We start from the raw sequence: 18,746 nt of genomic DNA on the forward strand, positions 1-18,746 counted from the left end.
TGCAGCTTGTTCACCAACAATCATTACAAACTCGAACCCACCATTTTACATATTTTTTGTGCTCGTGACATGTCACGTGGTGTGACTACAACCTTAGTGTATTGGAAGACAGACTAGTAGTTTCAAAAAGAGACATTGCCGTTGCACTAGTGGCTTTTCATCGCACAAACAAATGTTAGTGGTTAACCATGCTCACTAATATGCAATACATTACCAGGCACCTAGATTATCGTGCCTAACAGTCCTAACAAACCACAATCTCATACAAATGGATGAGCTTGAATGCGCAATTAATTTAACGTTCCTACGACTGCTAATAGAAAAATGTAGTATAGAACCCAGTGGGTATAATGGAACAACCGGAGTGAAATAAATTTCTGCAACAAGCTTACTACAATACATGTGCATATACATTGAGCCCTAGTGGGCATTATTGCATCCCTTATTGCACAAGTCTTCTATTACCAACAACATAAAAAATGTGTACAATGCACTAAATAATTAATACAAATAATAATTAAAAACAATGCGAGGGGGATGGCTGATGTTATAATATGTTATTCATCTGAACTATACAAGTCTTTAAAGATGTGTGATTAAATCTTCTTCCATATTAAGACCTATGGGGGTACGAGTATTGAGTGCAAGAATATAACATGATTCAAGTTTCCTCAGTTTTTTCTCTCGATTGCCCTCTCTGGCATTTGGCGGTATGCAATCAATAACAAAATACATTAAGCCTTTCTCATTTTTCTCATGGTGAGATTCAAAATGCCGTGCCACAGGGTATGTCTTGTCCCCATTTCTGATTGCCCTAAGGTGTTGCAGTACCCTCTCATGGACCGGATGAATCATGCTGCCCACGTACCTCATGCCACACGGGCATTGCAGGACGTAGACAGCATAGTCTGTTTTGCAAGAATAGAAACCTTTAATTTTCTTTATTCTTTTCGAAAGGCCCAATGTATAGGAAGCAGTGTTCTTGCCATAGCTACAGGCCTTACATTTAGTACATTTCATGAAACCCTCTCTTCTTGTTAACCAGGAGCTCCCTGTTGTACCCTGTCTCTTTTTGGTTATCATGTTGGTAACTAGCATCTGTTTAAAGGAACAAGCTTTCCTAAATGACATCGCTGGTTTTTTCTGGACAAGTTTGCCCAGAAGGGGATCATTGCGAATTAAATGCCAATGTTTAGAGAGAATACTCCTTACTTGCCCATGGCATTTGTTAAAGGAAGTAATCATTCTTATTTGATTATTTTTACATTGTTGTCGATTGATTTTACTGCGACTATCCTTAAAGAGAATATCCTCTCTAGTTCTTTTTTTGGCTCTTGTAATGGCATTATCGATAACATCATCTGCATACCCTCTTGCTTTGAAGCGATTATGCAGACAGGTAAGTTCTTGTTCGATCACTGCCTCTTCACTACAATTGCGTATTGTTCTTAGACTCTCACCATACGGGATACTTCTGATAAGACTTTAGGGATGGAAACTTGTTGCATGTAGCAGTGTGTTGCTGAATGTAGGTTTCCTATATAGCTTCGTATGGACTTTCGACTCTTTAATATAAATCGTTAAGTCCAAGAAATTCACCGCAGTTTTGCTGACTGTACTGGTAAATTTCAAATTTAGGTCATTGATTTGCAATTTGTCAATGAAATTTTGAGCTGTCAGTTCAGGCCCTTTCCAAATAATGAAAAGGTCGTCGATATATCGACTCCAAAGCAACACATTTCCTCCCATTCTCTCTGGTAGATGACCCTGACCACTTGCTCCTCCCACCAGCCCATATGCAAATTAGCATAGCTGGGGGTGAAGCAGGTGCCCATAGCTGTACCGCGGATCTGGTGGTACAGCTGATCATTGAAGAGGAAGAAGTTATTCTTCAGACAGGTGGAGATCATTGATAACAGCATCTGGGTGTGTGACCATAATTTAATAGGGTGATTCCCCAAGAAATGTTTGGTGGCCTTAAGTCCATCTTCATGCCTAATGCTGGTATACAAGGTAGAGACATCAATTGTAACCAGAAATAGGTCTTCTTCCCAGGGGAGGTCATTGACTTTTTTCAGAAAATCTCCCGTATCTTGGATAAAGGCTGGGAGCGCTTGCACTAAGGGACATAAGAAAGAGTCGATAAATTTGTATGTATTTTCGAAAGCCCCCCCAATGGCCGAGATGATCGGACGGCCTGGGGTTTTCTCAATGCTCTTATGCACCTTTGGAATCAAATAAAATACTGGTACAACAGGATTGACAATTTTTAAAAATGCAAATTCATCTCGCGTTATCAAACATTGGCTATACCATGCATAAAGTTGATCATTGAACACTTTAAAACTAGTATGCATTGTTTCTTCCGTGATCTTAGCATAGTTACTAGGATTGTTCAATTGTTTGTAAGCCTCAGCGAGATAGCTGATCTTATCCCACAGGACTATATTGCCCCCTTTATCAGCATTGCGAACTATGCAGTTATCATCCATTGTTAGTCTAGAGATCAATGCAGAATATTCTTTTTCGTGCTTGGACAACGTTTTATGCTTAACACTTATGCATTTCTCTAAGTTCTTTAGGTCATTGATGACTAGTTTATTATAGACATCTACTGAGTCTCTAGTGGTCAGCGGAATAAATCTGGAGGGCGGTTTGAACTTCGTAGGATCACTGCCTCCAATGTCCACTTCCTGCTGTCTTGCTATGTCTTGTGCCTGACTGGCAGATATATGGGTTACTGTAGGTTCGCCGATTGTATTTGTCACTACAGTCTCATTGCCCATAGAATCAATTTCCTCATCCATAGGTCTTCTTAAATTAAATAGGAGATCCATATCGCTCACAGACAAGCTTCCGGGGTGTGTATCTTCCAATGGACCAGGCCTCGCAGACAGTGTTCCTTTATTCTGATTCAAAGCAAAATGTTTTTTTAACTTTAGTGATCTCACAAATTTGAAGACATCAACTCTTGTCTTAACATAATCGAAATCTGCTGGTGGGCAATACGATAGACCAAGGCCTAGGATATGTTCTTCTTGTTTTGTCAGTGCAATATTAGTCATGTTAATTATTGGGCTTTCTTTGTCGACAAAATCACTCATTATTGCTTGTTGTTCTTTCCTCTGCCAAAGTTTTGCCCCTTACGCCTTTGTTGCCTCTGCCTCTTCCTCTTCGTGTGCCCTCGCTTGTCTGGGGCAGGCGTGGGCGGAGGTTGAATCTCCTTTCTTGTTCTAAAAACTGAATTCATCAATGATACATGGCACCGCCACCCCATTTTGGCGGTTCTGCCCTTCTTCAATATCCGTATCGACCTCAGAGCTTTGAATGCTGCTAAGTTCTGCCTGAGCACCTGCCTTGATTTGGCCTTTCGGATTCATATGCTGTCTGCGCAGGGTATCAAATTTCCTCGCACAGGTGTATATTTGACCACGCTCATAATCGTTTTTGTCCCTTATAAATTTTTGCGCCTTTCTTTCTTTGATCGTAGTTTCAAGTTTGAGAAGTCGTTCTCTCATTTCTTTCATAAAATTTTCAATTGCTTCTTGATTGCTTTTTTTCGCCAGCATCTCCGAAATTTGGGAAATTTCTTCCAAAATCCTGCTTCGCTCGATATCAGCATATATTACCAAAATGGCTAGCATCCTGCAAGAGGACTCAAAGCTGTTTTGTGCCCATTCACTTAGCATGTGCGGGTTGGGGTCTTCATATGTAGGCCCCACCATAATGCGAAAACCTCGAGGAATTCTTTTTACCTCCAGGTAACGTTGAAGGGACTTGGATTCCCATCATTTTGAGAGTTCGCTGCGCTTAAGTTTTTCTAAGCGTCTAAGGCGTGTTTGCACATCTGAGATTTTGTCATTGCTCATACTCATGCCAGGTTTTGGAACTGTCACGCTGGTATCATTAAAGATAGAAAGCGCAGCCTCTTCCCTCTCTTTCATTTCAGCAGCTGACATGCTGACACCTAATTTACAGCTAGTCGCTGTGAGCCAGAAACCGTCAGTCTCTACACCGCACAATTGCTTGCAGATCTTACAATAATGACTGGCTTCCCCTCTTCCCGTTACCGACTGTCAAGGTGGTTCATACCTGGTAAGCCGCTGTCGTCCTGTGTGGGTCTGCTGACTCCCCAGGCTCAGCTCCGGAACACCAGGTAAACTCCTTTTGCTGGCGCAAGGGGGCAAAACTTTGGCAGAGGAAAGAACATCAAGCAATAATGAATGATTATGTCGACAAAGAAAGCCCAATAATTAACATGACTAATATTTCACTGACTAAACAAGAAGAACATATCCTAGGCCTTGGTCTATCGTATTGCCCACCAGCAGATTTCGATTATGTTAAGACAAGAGTCGATGTCTTCAAATTTGTGAGATCACTAAAGTTAAAAAAACATTTTGCTTTGAATCAGAATAAAGGAACACTGTCTGCGAGGCCTGGTCCATTGGAGGATACACACCCCGGAAGATTGTCTGTGAGCGATATGGATCTCCTTTTTAATTTAAGACCTATGGATGAGGAAATTGATTCTATGGGCAATGAGACTGTAGTGACAAATACAATCGGCGAACCTACAGTTACCCATATATCTGCCAGTCAGGCACAAGACATAGCAAGACAGCAGGAAGTGGACATTGGAGGCAGTGATCCTACGAAGTTCAAACCGCCCTCCAGATTTATTCCGCTGACCACTAGAGACTCAGTAGATGTCTATAATAAACTAGTCATCAATGACCTAAAGAACTTAGAGAAATGCATAAGTGTTAAGCATAAAACTTTGTCCAAGCACGAAAAAGAATATTCTGTATTGATCTCTAGACTAACAATGGATGATAACTGCATAGTTCGCAATGCTGATAAAGGGGGCAATATAGTCCTGTGGGATAAGATCAGCTATCTCGCTGAGGCTTACAAACAATTGAACAATCCTAGTAACTATGCTAAGATCACGGAAGAAACAATGCATACTAGTTTTAAAGTGTTCAATGATCAACTTTATGCATGGTATAGCCAATGTTTGATGACGCGAGATGAATTAGCATTTTTAAAAATTGTCAATCCTGTTGTACCAGTATTTTATTTGATTCCAAAGGTGCATAAGAGCATTGAGAAAACCCCAGGCCGTCCGATCATCTCGGCCATTGGGGGGCTTTCAAAAATACATCCAAATTTATCGACTCTTTCCTATGTCCCTTAGTGCAAGCGCTCCCAGCCTTTATCCAAGATACGGGAGATTTTCTGAAAAAAGTCAATGACCTCCCCTGGGAAGAAGACCTATTTCTGGTTACAATTGATGTCTCTACCTTGTATACCAGCATTAGGCATGAGGATGGACTTAAGGCCACCAAACATTTCTTGGGGAATCACCCTATTAAATTATGGTCACACACCCAGATGCTGTTATCAATGATCTCCACCTGTCTGAAGAATAACTTCTTCCTCTTCAATTATCAGCTGTACCACCAGATCTGCGGTACAGCTATGGGCACCTGCTTCACCCCAGCTATGCTAATTTGCATATGGGCTGGTGGGAGGAGCAGGTGGTCAGGGTCATCTACCAGAGAGAATGGTAGGAAAATGTGTTGCTTTGGAGTCGATATATCGATGACCTTTTCATTATTTGGAAAGGGCCTGAACTGACAGCTCAAAATTTCATTGACAAATTGCAAATCAATGACCTAAATTTGAAATTTACCAGTACAGTCAGCAAAACTGCGGTGAATTTCTTAGACTTAACGATTTATATTAAAGAGTCGAAAGTCCATACAAAGCTATATAGGAAATCTACATTCAGCAACACACTGCTACATGCAACGAGTTTCCATCCCTATAGTCTTATCAGAAGTATCCCGTATGGTGAGAGTCTAAGAACAATACGCAATTGTAGTGAAGAGGCAGTGATCGAACAAGAACTTACCTGTCTGCATAATCGCTTCAAAGCAAGAGGGTATGCAGATGATGTTATCGATAATGCCATTACAAGAGCCAAAAAAAGAACTAGAGAGGATATTCTCTTTAAGGATAGTCGCAGTAAAATCAATCGACAAGAATGTAAAAATAATCAAATAAGAATGATTACTTCCTTTAACAAATGCCATGGGCAAGTAAGGAGTATTCTCTCTAAACATTGGCATTTAATTCGCAATGATCCCCTTCTGGGTAAACTTGTCCAGAAAAAACCAGCGATGTCATTTAGGAAAGCTTGTTCCTTTAAATAGATGCTAGTTACCAACATGATAACCAAAAAGAGACAGGGTACAACAGGGAGCTCCTGGTTAACAAGAAGAGAGGGTTTCATGAAATGTACCAAATGTAAGGCCTGTAGCAATGGCAAGAACACTGCTTCCTATACATTGGGCCTTTCGAAAAGAATAAAGAAAATTAAAGGTTTCTATTCTTGTAAAACAGACTATGCTGTCTACGTCCTGCAATGCCCGTGTGGCATGAGGTACGTGGGCAGAACGATTCATCCGGTCCATAAGAGGGTACTGCAACACCTTAGGGCAGTCAGAAATGGGGACAAGACATACCCTCTGGCACGGCATTTTGAATCTCACCATGAGAAAAATGAGAAAGGCTTAATGTATTTTGTTATTGATTGCATACCGCCAAATGCCAGATGGGGCAATCGAGAGGAAAAACTGAGGAAACTTGAATCATGTTATATTCTTGCACTCAATACTCGTACCCCCATAGGTCTTAATATAGAAGATTTAATCACACATCTTTAAAGACTAGTATAGTTCAGATGAATAACATATTATAACATCAGCCATCCCCCTCGCATTGTTTTTAATTATTATTTGTATTAATTATTTAGTGCACTGTACACACATTTTTTATATGTTGTTGGTAATAGAAGACTTGTGCAATAAGGGATGCAATAATGCCCACTAGGGCTCAATGTATATGCACATGTATTGTAGTAAGTTTGTTGCAGAATTTTTTTTCACTCCGGTTGTTCCATTATACCCACTGGGGTCTATACTACATTTTTCTATTGGCAGTCGTAGGAACGTTAAATTTATTGCGCGTTCAAGCTCATCCATTTGTATGAGATTGTGGTTTGTTAGGACTGTTAGGCACGATAATCTAGGTGTCTGGTAATGTATTGCATATTTGCGAGCATGGTTAACCACTAACACTTGTTTGTGCGATGAAAAGCCACTAGTGCAATGGCAATGTCTCTTTTTGAAACTACTAGTCTGTCTTCCAATACATCAACAATTTATGAAAACCAAGCAATAGGGTTCAAAGTAAAGATCAAGTAATGGTGCTAGTGCACATCAATGAAAATCACAAATTAAATTCCAGCTGTTCATGTCTTGTCTTTATTTCTTGACAAAGCTTCTTCGTTGCAAGCCCCCTGCCAGCCAACACGTGTTTCGTCCTGACTATATTATGTCATGGACTTCATCAGGGCTGCAGGCAAAGAAATAACCAAATTCCATAAGTATATATAACTAGTCAAAAAACATATGTACAACTGTACTAACATCAGAAACTATAATACTAATTGTACATTAATTGTACCATTCAAACCTAATAGATAAACATGATGGTCGGAGCAAAAACATGTGATGTCTAAGTTCACCGAAAATTAAAGATTGTGATCAGTGATTATAGGAAAGGAAGCGAGACTACAGAAAGGGAGTAAAAGCTATTTAGAAAGAACCCAAAGAAGAAGACAATAGATATGAATATCGAGAGTCAAGTAAGATCAGGAAGCTATGTATACCATGATAAGAAGACAGCTACTGACCTCAAAACTAGTGCCCTAAAATAGAAGCAAACGAAAGAAGAGGATATTTTATAAGAGACCTGAATCCACGTAGCCTGCCAGTGAGGTAAAACCATTGCCAAAAGTGATCTGGTAATATTAATTAATGCTAGAAATGAAAATCGAACTGATAATACATGGAACTCACCAAAATTTGGTGTAATCAAGGGCTTTGTCTAATAGGTGCAAAGACCTGATGCTGCGTCCGCATTCTACAAGTGAGCAAGAATATTATCAATAAAGTTAGTGTTCAAACAAGAGTGAATTCCTCAGTTGAGCGTAAATGGCGTGATTATTAAAGGGCGTACCAGTGAATTCTCTGGCTGTTGGCTTCTGTCCAATTTCTTAAGTATATCGATCTGTTGTATTAGTTCTAGTTGTCAGTAATGTGACCTAAAGCAGAAAGAAAACCGAAAATTACCGCTCTATCCGCTATGTATCAGGGACACTAGTTCGAAAAATTATCAGCTAAAACCATAGGAAAAACTAGCACAGCCAGCAAACGGCCATGAGATATAATGGTAGTACTGCACCCTCTGATTTGGAGCAGCGGCGGCAGTTACTCGAGCGTCGAGGAGCAATATATATATATATATATTCACTGAAAAAACCATAGGTTTCACACATGTTATAGTTAGCTGGACATTTTACTGATAAAAAACCATTGAAATTCCCCCGTTATAGTTAGTGCAGGCAACTATAACTCACGCGACCGCAATCCTCTGCTGATGCTAATACTGTATTTAGACACTTATTTGCCCATGTCTTCTTCAATAAAATTTTAGCTATACATATATTACAAATATTTTTTTTTCATAAAGACACATATGTCATCAGCAGAGGATTGCGGTCGCGTGAGTTATAGTTGCCTGCACTAACTATAACGGGGGAATTTCAATGGTTTTTGATCAGTAAAATGTCCAGCTAACTATAACATGTGTGAAACCTATGGTTTTTTCAGTGAATTTGCAAGGTTTTTTAAATGCTAATTCCTAACTATAACGTGTGTGAAACCTATGGTTTATTCAGTGAATTTGTACGGTTTTTTAAATGCTAAGTTACTTTACGCCATTCGTGGCGTGCGCGCCCACTTAACGCAGTTCATTCCGTGCGCGCATGGTGCGCTTCGCGCACCGTGCGCACACAGTGAGCACGCGGTGCGCTTCGCGCACCGCGCGCCCACTTTACGCAGTTAGTGCCGTGCACGCACGGTAGGCACGCGGTGCGCTACGCGCACCGCGTTCCCATGTTACGCTAGATGGGCCATGTACGCACGATGCGCTTCGCGCACCGTGCGTATATGCAGGACATATTATGCGCTTCGTTGTGAAAGGTAATCTTTTAAATTTCTAAATTATTACATATGCCATGCCCAAATGGTGCCCTTCGCCCAACATTTGCACACGGCGTGGTGAGAGTATGGGTAATTTTTTTTTTTTTAAATTTTTTACCGCACGTAAGCGTAATCGGCGAATTGTTAAAAAAAATTAAAATTTACTTTTTGGTCTTGGGGGGTCTTGGGGGACACCTTCATCAAGGCTAGGTGGTTAGGAGCTGTCTAAACAGCCCCTTTACATGTTTTTTCCCTTTGTTTTTCCAAACCCCCTCAGAGTGCGAGAGAGAAAATGGCGGCCGCCGCTTCCTGGTTTCGACCGATTTGAATGTTTACTAAGATCTAACAGCCAATCAGATTTGCGCTCGCGCACGGCACCGTACGCGTACGGTAAGCTTACCCTAAGCGCACGGTAAGCGCTCCGTAAGCTGCCACAGATATATATATTGATTTAAATGCTATTTTCTCAGGAACTACTGAACAGATTTACACCAGACCTACAAAAGGCACTTCCTTGACCTGAGGACTACCTCTCTGCCAAATTTCAAGTAACTCTGTTCAGCCGTTCGGGCTGTAGCTGTGTCTAAAGGTCCTATGGAAAAATGCATGGGAAAAACGCGTTTTGGGACCCCCCTTTTTTCTCAGCCCCTGCTTGACGAATCCCCCCCGAGACTTTCAGGGTAGGAGCGGAGCGTAGCGCCCCACCTAATTTGAAAATTTCGCGAGGATTCGTCGACCGGCGCCAAAGTTATTCCAAATAGAATGTTGCGGTTTTCCTATGGAAACAGGGTCCTAACTATAACTACCTTCTGGCGACCGCCAGTAGGTAATATATATATATATATATATATATATATATATATATATTCACTGAAAAAACCATAGGTTTCAGGGGTGTTATAGTTAGCTGGACTTTTCACTTGTACAAAACCATTGAAATTCCCCCGTTATAGTTAGTTCAGCTAACTATAACTCGCGCGCCCGCAATGCACTGCTGATGACGTCACATATTACATCACTCATGACATGGTCAGTGACATCACTCATGACATCACTGATGACATCTCAAATGACATCACTGATGACATCACTGATTACATAATCCAGTGAATGTGTGTTTTTCTGAAAATTAAATATGTTTTATATATGTATATCTCAAGGTCGATGGAAGAATAAATGGGTATATAAGTGTCTAAATGGATGATTTGTTTTTGAAAAATTGATTGTGTAACTGACTGATTAAGTGTATCATAGTGAATACATGGCTTAGTGAGTAATGTTTAAATATGTAAATATCTGTATCAGTCTCTCACTTTGTGTATAAGTGGCTGCATGGGTTGGTGAGTAGCTACATGGGTGTCTATATAGGTTATTAGTTGGTTTTTTGAGTATCAGTCTGAGTGTCTGCATGGTTCGGTGGGGGGTATTACGTAGTGCATAGGTGCATGAATGAGTGACTCACTGTTTGTATGGGTTGAACACAGCATGTGTGCAGGACTGTATGGGTGGATGAGTGTGTGTATGGGTGTGTTAGTGAGTGACTATTGGTGTATATATGTGAGTATATGTGAGAGTGAGAGATTGAAAGAGTTCCTGTATGAATAAGTATGTGTTTCTATAAGTGATTGTTTAAAAGACTAAGTATGTGTAAGTTTCCGTAGAAGTAAGTATGGTGGTGTGTGTATAACTGTATATGCAAGTAAATGTATGTTTGATTCTTTATTAGCATGAGTGACTATGTGTGTGAGTAACTCTATGGATGAGTGGCATTGTGTAACAGGATGTATAGGTGTATGAGTACATATGATGAGTGAGTACATGTATGAGTGACTGTATAGGACTGTTGGTGAATGAGTGGATGTGTATGTGGATCTTAGAATTACTGAAGAGGTTGTTGTAACTGGTATTGGTATGTCCATTGTTTTGAAAATTTCAGTCTCTATTTTTGAATGTGTGTATCAAAGGTTATATTAGGGTGAGAGGAGGTCTGCCACTCTATCACAAGGATGATGTCATCAGTGATGTCATCAGTGATGTCATTTGAGATGTCATCAGTGATGTCATGAGTGATGTCACTGACCATGTCATGAGTGATGTAATATGTGACGTCATCAGCAGTGCATTGCGGGCGCGCGAGTTATAGTTAGCTGAACTAACTATAACGGGGGAATTTCAATGGTTTTGTACAAGTGAAAAGTCCAGCTAACTATAACACCCCTGAAACCTATGGTTTTTTCAGTGAATTTCTGAGGTTTTTTAAATGCTAATTCCTAACTATAACGTGCCTGAAACCTATGGTTTTTTCTGTGAATTTCAAAGGTTTTTTAAATGCTAATTTCTAACTATGCCTACAGAGATAGGACATGTGAAGAAAGAAGAAAAAATGCACAGAAAGAAACAAAAGAAGTGCAGAAAGAAGCAACAGAAGTCCTCAAATACGAAGATAAGTGCAGGAAGAAGGATAACGTGCAGAAAGAACAAAAAGAAGAGCAGAAAGAAGCCTTGTTGCAAAATCATCCTGTACCCTCAACTTTTTCAGACGGATACTGGTGGTAACTGAGTCTGACTAACCAGTCCTAGAGCCAGTGCTATGTTAAAAGACACTTAGAATACAGTGAAAACACCTACATACACTAGGGAACATTATGCGTTGGGGTCCCCCTGTGATTAGCATGACCTCCTCTGTAAGCCCCTAGTATATAATAGGGCATGGGGATTAAAACTACCTCTTAAAACAGGCCACAGGGCGTTTTTGCACACGTTAACTCAGGCCCCGTCCCCTCCATTCACCACTGTGTAAACACGCCCTGTGTCCATTTTTAGTTGGGAGATTAAGTTCATTTGAATCCTGAGGGTCCCTAGGGTCCAACTAGCCCACTAGGTACCTCCAGTAAGTGCCACAGAGCTGCGTTGCAGAGAGGTGTAAAAAGTGGCACGGCCTGGACCACCTCTCTGCAATGCAGCTCAGTGGCGCTTACTGGAAGCACTTGGTGGGCTAGTTAGCCCCCAGGGGCCCTCAGTATTGAAGGGAAATTATATCCCCAATTTAAAACGTGCCATAGTGCGTGTTTGCACACGTCACCTCAGGCCCCGTCCCCTCCCTTCACCACTCTGTAAACGCGCCCTGTGGCTGTTCTAAGTTGAGAGATTAAGTCCCCTTGAATCCTAAGGGTCCCTAGGGTCAAACTAGACCACTAGGTACCTCCAGTAAGCGCCACAGAGCTGCGTTGCAGAGAGGTGTAAAAAGGGGCTTGGCCTCAGAACACCTGGCTGCAGCGCAGCTCCCTGGCGCATACTGGAGATGCCTGTTGGGGGCGCGTTTGCAGAGTGCTGCACGGAGGGGGCATGGCCTCCGGCACGATGCTAGTCTTTTATTTATTTTAGTTTTTTAAGAAGGGGGGCTGTTTGGTTTGGTTTGCCCTGATGACCCCATCCCCCAGGGCCAGTCTCCTAATTATATTTTTTTGACCCCAATCCCCAGGGCCGGCCACTGTTTTTTATTATTTTTAAAAAATATATATTCATAGACACACCTAGGACATGCTGGACAAACCGTACGTACCTATCACCATGACGATTTGCGTGATATTCATTAAAAGGCGACTATGCATGCAATGAATCCACATGGAATGTATTTACACCACTAGTGAAGCTCTGACACGTCTGATGCCCTACCGTGCCTAATCCTGGTAGACACCCTTGTCGTTTATTTATACAAACATGGGTAGCTATTGACGGGCACATTTAATACACATGCACACCAAGCCATTCAAAGGGGATTCGACAAAAATTCGACCAAAACTATGCAAGAAACCCCCCTCACGGTTAATAAAACACACATCCACTGCCGGATGTGTAATACTTTTTATTTTACTCTCTGGAAAGGGGACGAACATCACTTGAGAGTCACAGCGTGCTCCTGACAGAGCCCAATGCTGTGTTACACCCACCATTGCCTGCCGAGTGCCACACACCTCTGTGTTGTATTCCACTAGCTAGTGCATATGCTATGACACTCTCTAGCCCATGTGCACTGTAACACCACCCCGTGAATATGTCATGCCACACTTGTCTTCGCACGGGTTGTAGTGCCCCATCTAATGTGCCTTTCTCGATGCCTATGTTATAACGCACAGTGCTATGCCATACATATTACAATCTGGGATACATATCTTTGTCACAGTGCATATGCAACGTTACACTCCCCAGCACATATTTTATATTACAACTTTAGAGACTAGTTAGGTTACACAACACTGCCCTGTGCATATTACACTCCAAGGCGCATATCGCATAGCACGCGCTAGTGCCTGTGCTATCTCGCGCTCTCCAATGAATCTGTCATTGCGCACAATGTATTGCATATTATATTTCACGCCCGGTTCATCTTATATCACACTTTTTGGTGCATAGTTTATACCATACACTATATCTAGTTTTCATTTTCAATCGTGCTCTCAGGACTATGTTCTATATAACACTGTGTTCACCTACCCTTTTCACGGGCATTACATTTTGCGATAGGGGGTGGAGGGTCAGGGGGTGTTTCTGCCAAGTGAGCCCGGAGTCACAGTCACAAACGTCCTCTTCTTCCTGAATAAAAGTGAGAATATGCTGCATACTTGTTCATATTTTAAGTAGTTCACACAGACACAATGTTTTAAAAACAATAAAGTTCCTAATACCCGCCTTCTCTGAACAGTTAGCTTGCTGCCCCATCCCCTTCCTCCCTATCCTCTGTTGTGTGAATCCATGGACTAGCTTCCTCCCTCCTGCCATGCATGGTCTGATGTGCTGCCACTGCCCTCAATTTAGTATGATGTACCAGTCCACTCCTCCTGCCCTCCATTGCCCAATTCTATGCCCCATCATTGACCTCCTGCTTAAACTCTGTGCTTAGCTTGCTGCCCCTATTCTCCTTCCCCCTGCCCTCCGATGTCTTTGTGCATGCCCCTGCTCCATCCTTTTTGCCCACCATGTCCCATGGACCTGCCACTCCTATCTACTCTGAGTGTTCTGTTGAGCTGCCACTCCCCTCCCACCTGCCTAGCATTGTCAGATGACTGTAACCTGTCCCTGCCACCTCCACCCTGCCTGTCCACATGCCATGCCCCTATCCTCTTCCTCCTGTCCTACATGGTCCATTGTACTGCCACACCCTTCTGCCCTCCCTGGTCTGTTGTGCTGCAACTGCTCCTCCTGCCTGCCCCGTGTGGTCTGTTGTGAGGTCCCTTCCCCTGAACTTTCTTGTCTGTGCACAGGTCCTGACCCTCCCTTCTATCCTCCATCGTCCTTTGTGCATGCCCCTCCACCCTCCTTCTTGCCCATCATAGCCATTGTGCTGCCACTAACCCTCCCACTTGCCATGCATGGTCTTCTGTGCTGCCATGGCCCCTCCCACCTTCCCTGTGTGGTCAGTTAGCTGCCCCTGACCCCCTCCCACCTTCCCTCCATGGTCTGTGTGTATGCCATCACAGTCTCACTGTTGCTCTTCATGGTGTGTCTTGCTTCTAGTGCCCATCCTGCCTGACCTCCATGGCTATCTTGCTGCTCCTGCCCTGCCCCCTTGCCCCCAGCCCTACTCCCTCCCTCCTGGCTTGTCTGTTCCATTGTAATGCCCCTGATCCGTCCCTCCTGCCCTTTATGGTCTGTTATGCTGCAGCTTTCTCTCCTGTCTGTCCATTATGGTCAGCTAGCTACCATTGCCTCTTGCCCCTCTGTTCTCTGTTGTCCATGTGCATGGTCCTGTCCCCTCCCTCTTGCTTTCTATGGATTGTTGTGCTGCACTCCCGTCCTGCATGCCCTGTGTGGTGTATTGTGCTGCTGCAAACCCTGATGCCTGCCCTGCAGGGTCAGTTTGGTGCACCTCTCCATGTCCCTCCTGTCCTCTGTTATCCAAGTCCATGTCCCTATCCCATTTCCTTCCATGATCCAATGTACCATACTTGCGAACATTTTGAACTTGGTAAGAGGGAGATTTTGAAAAAAAACTGGGGTCTTGATTTTCCCCTTTGAGTTACATTGAAAAAGAGGATATTGTAGACAGGAGACAGATCAAATAAAGCCCATTTGAGCTTAAAAACATTGGACGTTTCCTGGCTGAATCGGGTCTGTTGGCATGTATGGTTGTACTACCATTGCCTCTTCCTTCTGCCCACAATGGTCTATTACATTGCCACAGCCTTGAAGGAGGGTAGATTTTGTATCACAGGGGGCCCCTGGCCCGTTCTGTCCACACCTGAAGTATGAGACCCTTGTCCTTGCCCTGCCAGCTGCATTTGTAGGCCGTATTAAATTGACCAGCGGGTCCTGTGTTGCTATATAATTATCCTGAGACATCCTTACCACTCAGCCAGCATAAAACCCCTGTGTAGGCCCTTCTGTTCAATATGTAGGCCTCTTTGTTAAATTGACCATAGCTCTGCAATTTTAGTGTATAGCAGTCTGAAGGCAGGTCTGCGAGGCCTTCTGATCCAAACTAGTAGCCCCCACCCTACCCGAGTGCTCCGTGCTCGGTATCAAAGTTCAACATCCCCCTGAAGCTGTCGACATACAGTAGGCTGCATCCTGGACTGGTACTTGCTTCCTGGGCAGGTTTCCCGCTTTTAAGGAAGTGGCAACCGCAGAGCGTCAAGTTAGGAGAACTGAGGAGATTTTATACATGAATATATTGAATTCCCGTACAATACCCATTATTTTCTGCTTGCTCTATGGAACTTACGATAAGCGATTGGCCTGAGAGACTGACCTTTTCACCCAGTCCATTGTCAGCATTAAGTGGGTAAATGACGAAATGTCTGGTAAAATCTGCAGACGAAGCTTTTAGGTAGCATACGTAGGTAGATGTAGCGTGCAAAGGAGCCCACAAAATGATATAAAAAGGGAGCACCCACAGATATCGACGGACTACCTCGCCGTCTGTATGTAGGTTAACAGGCAGTGCAGGTTTTCCCCAAGAGCTGGGAGCTCTTGTCTTCCTTTGCTTAAAATGTCTTGCTCTGCTTTGCTTGAAGTATCTTATTCTATTTTACCTATATGAAATGTCATGTTATGTTTAACCATTGTTCTCTTTACTTTTGCATTTAAAAGATTTTGTATTGTAATTGCAGGAATGCTTGCTCTAAGAGTAAACGTGAGTGTTCCTAGGTAACATTTTCCTTGGTGTAACTTGTTTCTCATGATGCATTTATAGATGTGTTTTCTCTCTCTCTCTGTCAGTACATTAATTGAGATACAGAGAATATTATGACAGCTGTATGATTATCTGGATTCTGTATTTTGTACTTTATGTCTCTATTCTGCGGTTTCTTTGAAGTTGCATCTTCTCATTAAACTGCCATTGTATTCTGCCTCCAATTCCATGTCTCATATGTCTGTTTTCTTCATTTTTGGAGCAAGCGTTCCTAGGCACCCCGGCTCAAATTAAGGTGCCCCTTTTGTCCCTGACTCACTCTCCTGCTCAGTTCTGTGGTGGCTCCCGGGGATCTGGGGACCGCCCCTAGCTTCCTTGACCCGTAATAGATCTTCCCTCCAACAGCCTCTCTTGCAAGTCCTGTATTGTTGGTTTGTTGCCCCTGCCCCCCTTTCCACTGCCCTCCATAGTCTGTTGTGCTTCCACAGCCCTTCCTGCCTGCTCAGTGTGGTTAAATTGTTGTCTTTGCACCCTCCTACCTGCCTTCAATTTTCAGAGTCCGTGCCCCTGGCCTCTGCCTCTCAACAGTATCCTAATGAACAACTAGATTGCTAACATTCTATATTTATTACAAAAGTGTGGAACGCCTGACATCATCTTGATGTAATCAAAACTGTAATACCTAGAGCATTTCCTTTAGAAATTACATATATGAGAGGGTCTTATTGGCATCAAAATTATGGTTAGTGCTCTAAAAGACTAAAATAAGGGCATATTTTCAGAGTTTTCAAATAGCGACAAAGCACTTTTAAATTATTTGTTATCTTTATGTTTTTTTATCCAGTTGACCACTTGATTAAATGTTGCACTTAGGGGAGAGGATGTGGTGTTACTTCCAGAACTGCAGACTTTGCAACTGGGGAACCAGGTTGCAGTTTCTGCTTCAGCTCGACATTCTGTGATTCTGGTCAAATCACTTAGTCTCCCCATGTCTACAACCAAAATGAATTTGTTCTTGTGTGATGTAACCAATGCTCATGTAAAGCACTCCAATACCTGACAAGTCTGCACTATATAACACTGCAAAAACACAAAATAATAAGTGTTTTGCACACTTCTGTCATTGGGCTATATTTGGGCTACATCTGGGTGATTTTGGGCTACATTTGGGCTCTTTTGTCTCCGGTGGCCATCTTGGGAGATTTATTTGTTATGAAGTTTCCTAATTTCCTCATGTACTGCAGTCTCCTCAGTAGGAAATGCTTTCAGTTTTTTACTTTGATTCCATCATGAAGCTATTCAGATATGTCACACATTTGCCATAAATTCTGAATGTTAGCACTCTAGTTGCTCATTAGATCACTGTAGTAAAACTACTGCACCATGGAAGTCTGCTCCTGGTATTAAAAGTGCATGTTTCAGTCTGCATGTCAGAATTTTTTAATGAAATAGAAGAGGATTTGAGAAGTCACTCAAAATGTGCCCTCATTTTCTTTCTTCAGCATTAATCATAATTTCTATGGCAAAATGAACCTCCTCATTGTGTTCCTTTTTAAATTAAATGTTTTAAGTGTTACCAGTTTATTCCAATCAAGATGGCTTCAGGTGTGCCATACTTTTGTCATAATGAAGACAGTAAGCGCTCTAGTTGTTTTTAAGAACATTCTGGGACATTCTGTCATTGGGCTATACTTGGGCTACATCTGGGTGATATTTGGGCTACATTTGGGCTCTTTTGTCTCTGGTGGCCATCTTGGGAGACTTATTTGTTATGAAGTTTCCTAATTTCCTCATTTACTGCAGTCTCCTCAGTAGGAAATACTTTCAGTTTTTTACTTTGATTCCATCAAGAAGGCATTCAGATGTGTCACACATTTGCCATAAATTCAGACTGTTAGCACTCTTTTTGCTCATTAGATCACTGTAGTAAAGCTACTGCTCACCAGGGAAAACTGCTGCTGGTATTGAAAGTGCATGTTTCAGTCTGCATGTCAGAATTTTTTAATGAAATAGAAGAGGATTTGAGAAGTCACTCAAAATGTGCCCTAATTTTTCTTTCTGCAGCACTAATCATACTTTTTATGGAAAAATGAACCCCCTCATTTTGTTCCTTTTTAAATTAAATGTTTTAAGAGTTACCACTTTAATCCAAGCAAGATGGCTTCAGGTGTGCCATACGTTTATCATAAGTAGGACTGTTAGCGCTCTAGTAGTTCTTTGGAACACTCTGGGAAGCTGCAGTAGAACACAAAGGAATCAACTGACAGTCTCTGCCCTTGTTGGATGTACATGTTTTACTGAGAATGTCAGACTTCATTCTCACATGACTGAGAAAGATAATGTGAATTTACAGAAAATAAGCTCTCAGTTTAGCCTATAGATCACCTTCCAAACCTCTGTGGTAAAAGCATGAGAAAATATTTTCCTCTCAATCATGATATCCCAGCAGAAGGCTTTTTCACATGGTGAAATCACCTTAGAACATACCACAATTCCTA

Source organism: Triturus cristatus, chromosome 11, assembly GCF_964204655.1.
Source record: "Triturus cristatus chromosome 11, aTriCri1.1, whole genome shotgun sequence".
In the NCBI taxonomy this organism is placed as follows: Eukaryota; Metazoa; Chordata; class Amphibia; order Caudata; family Salamandridae; genus Triturus; species Triturus cristatus.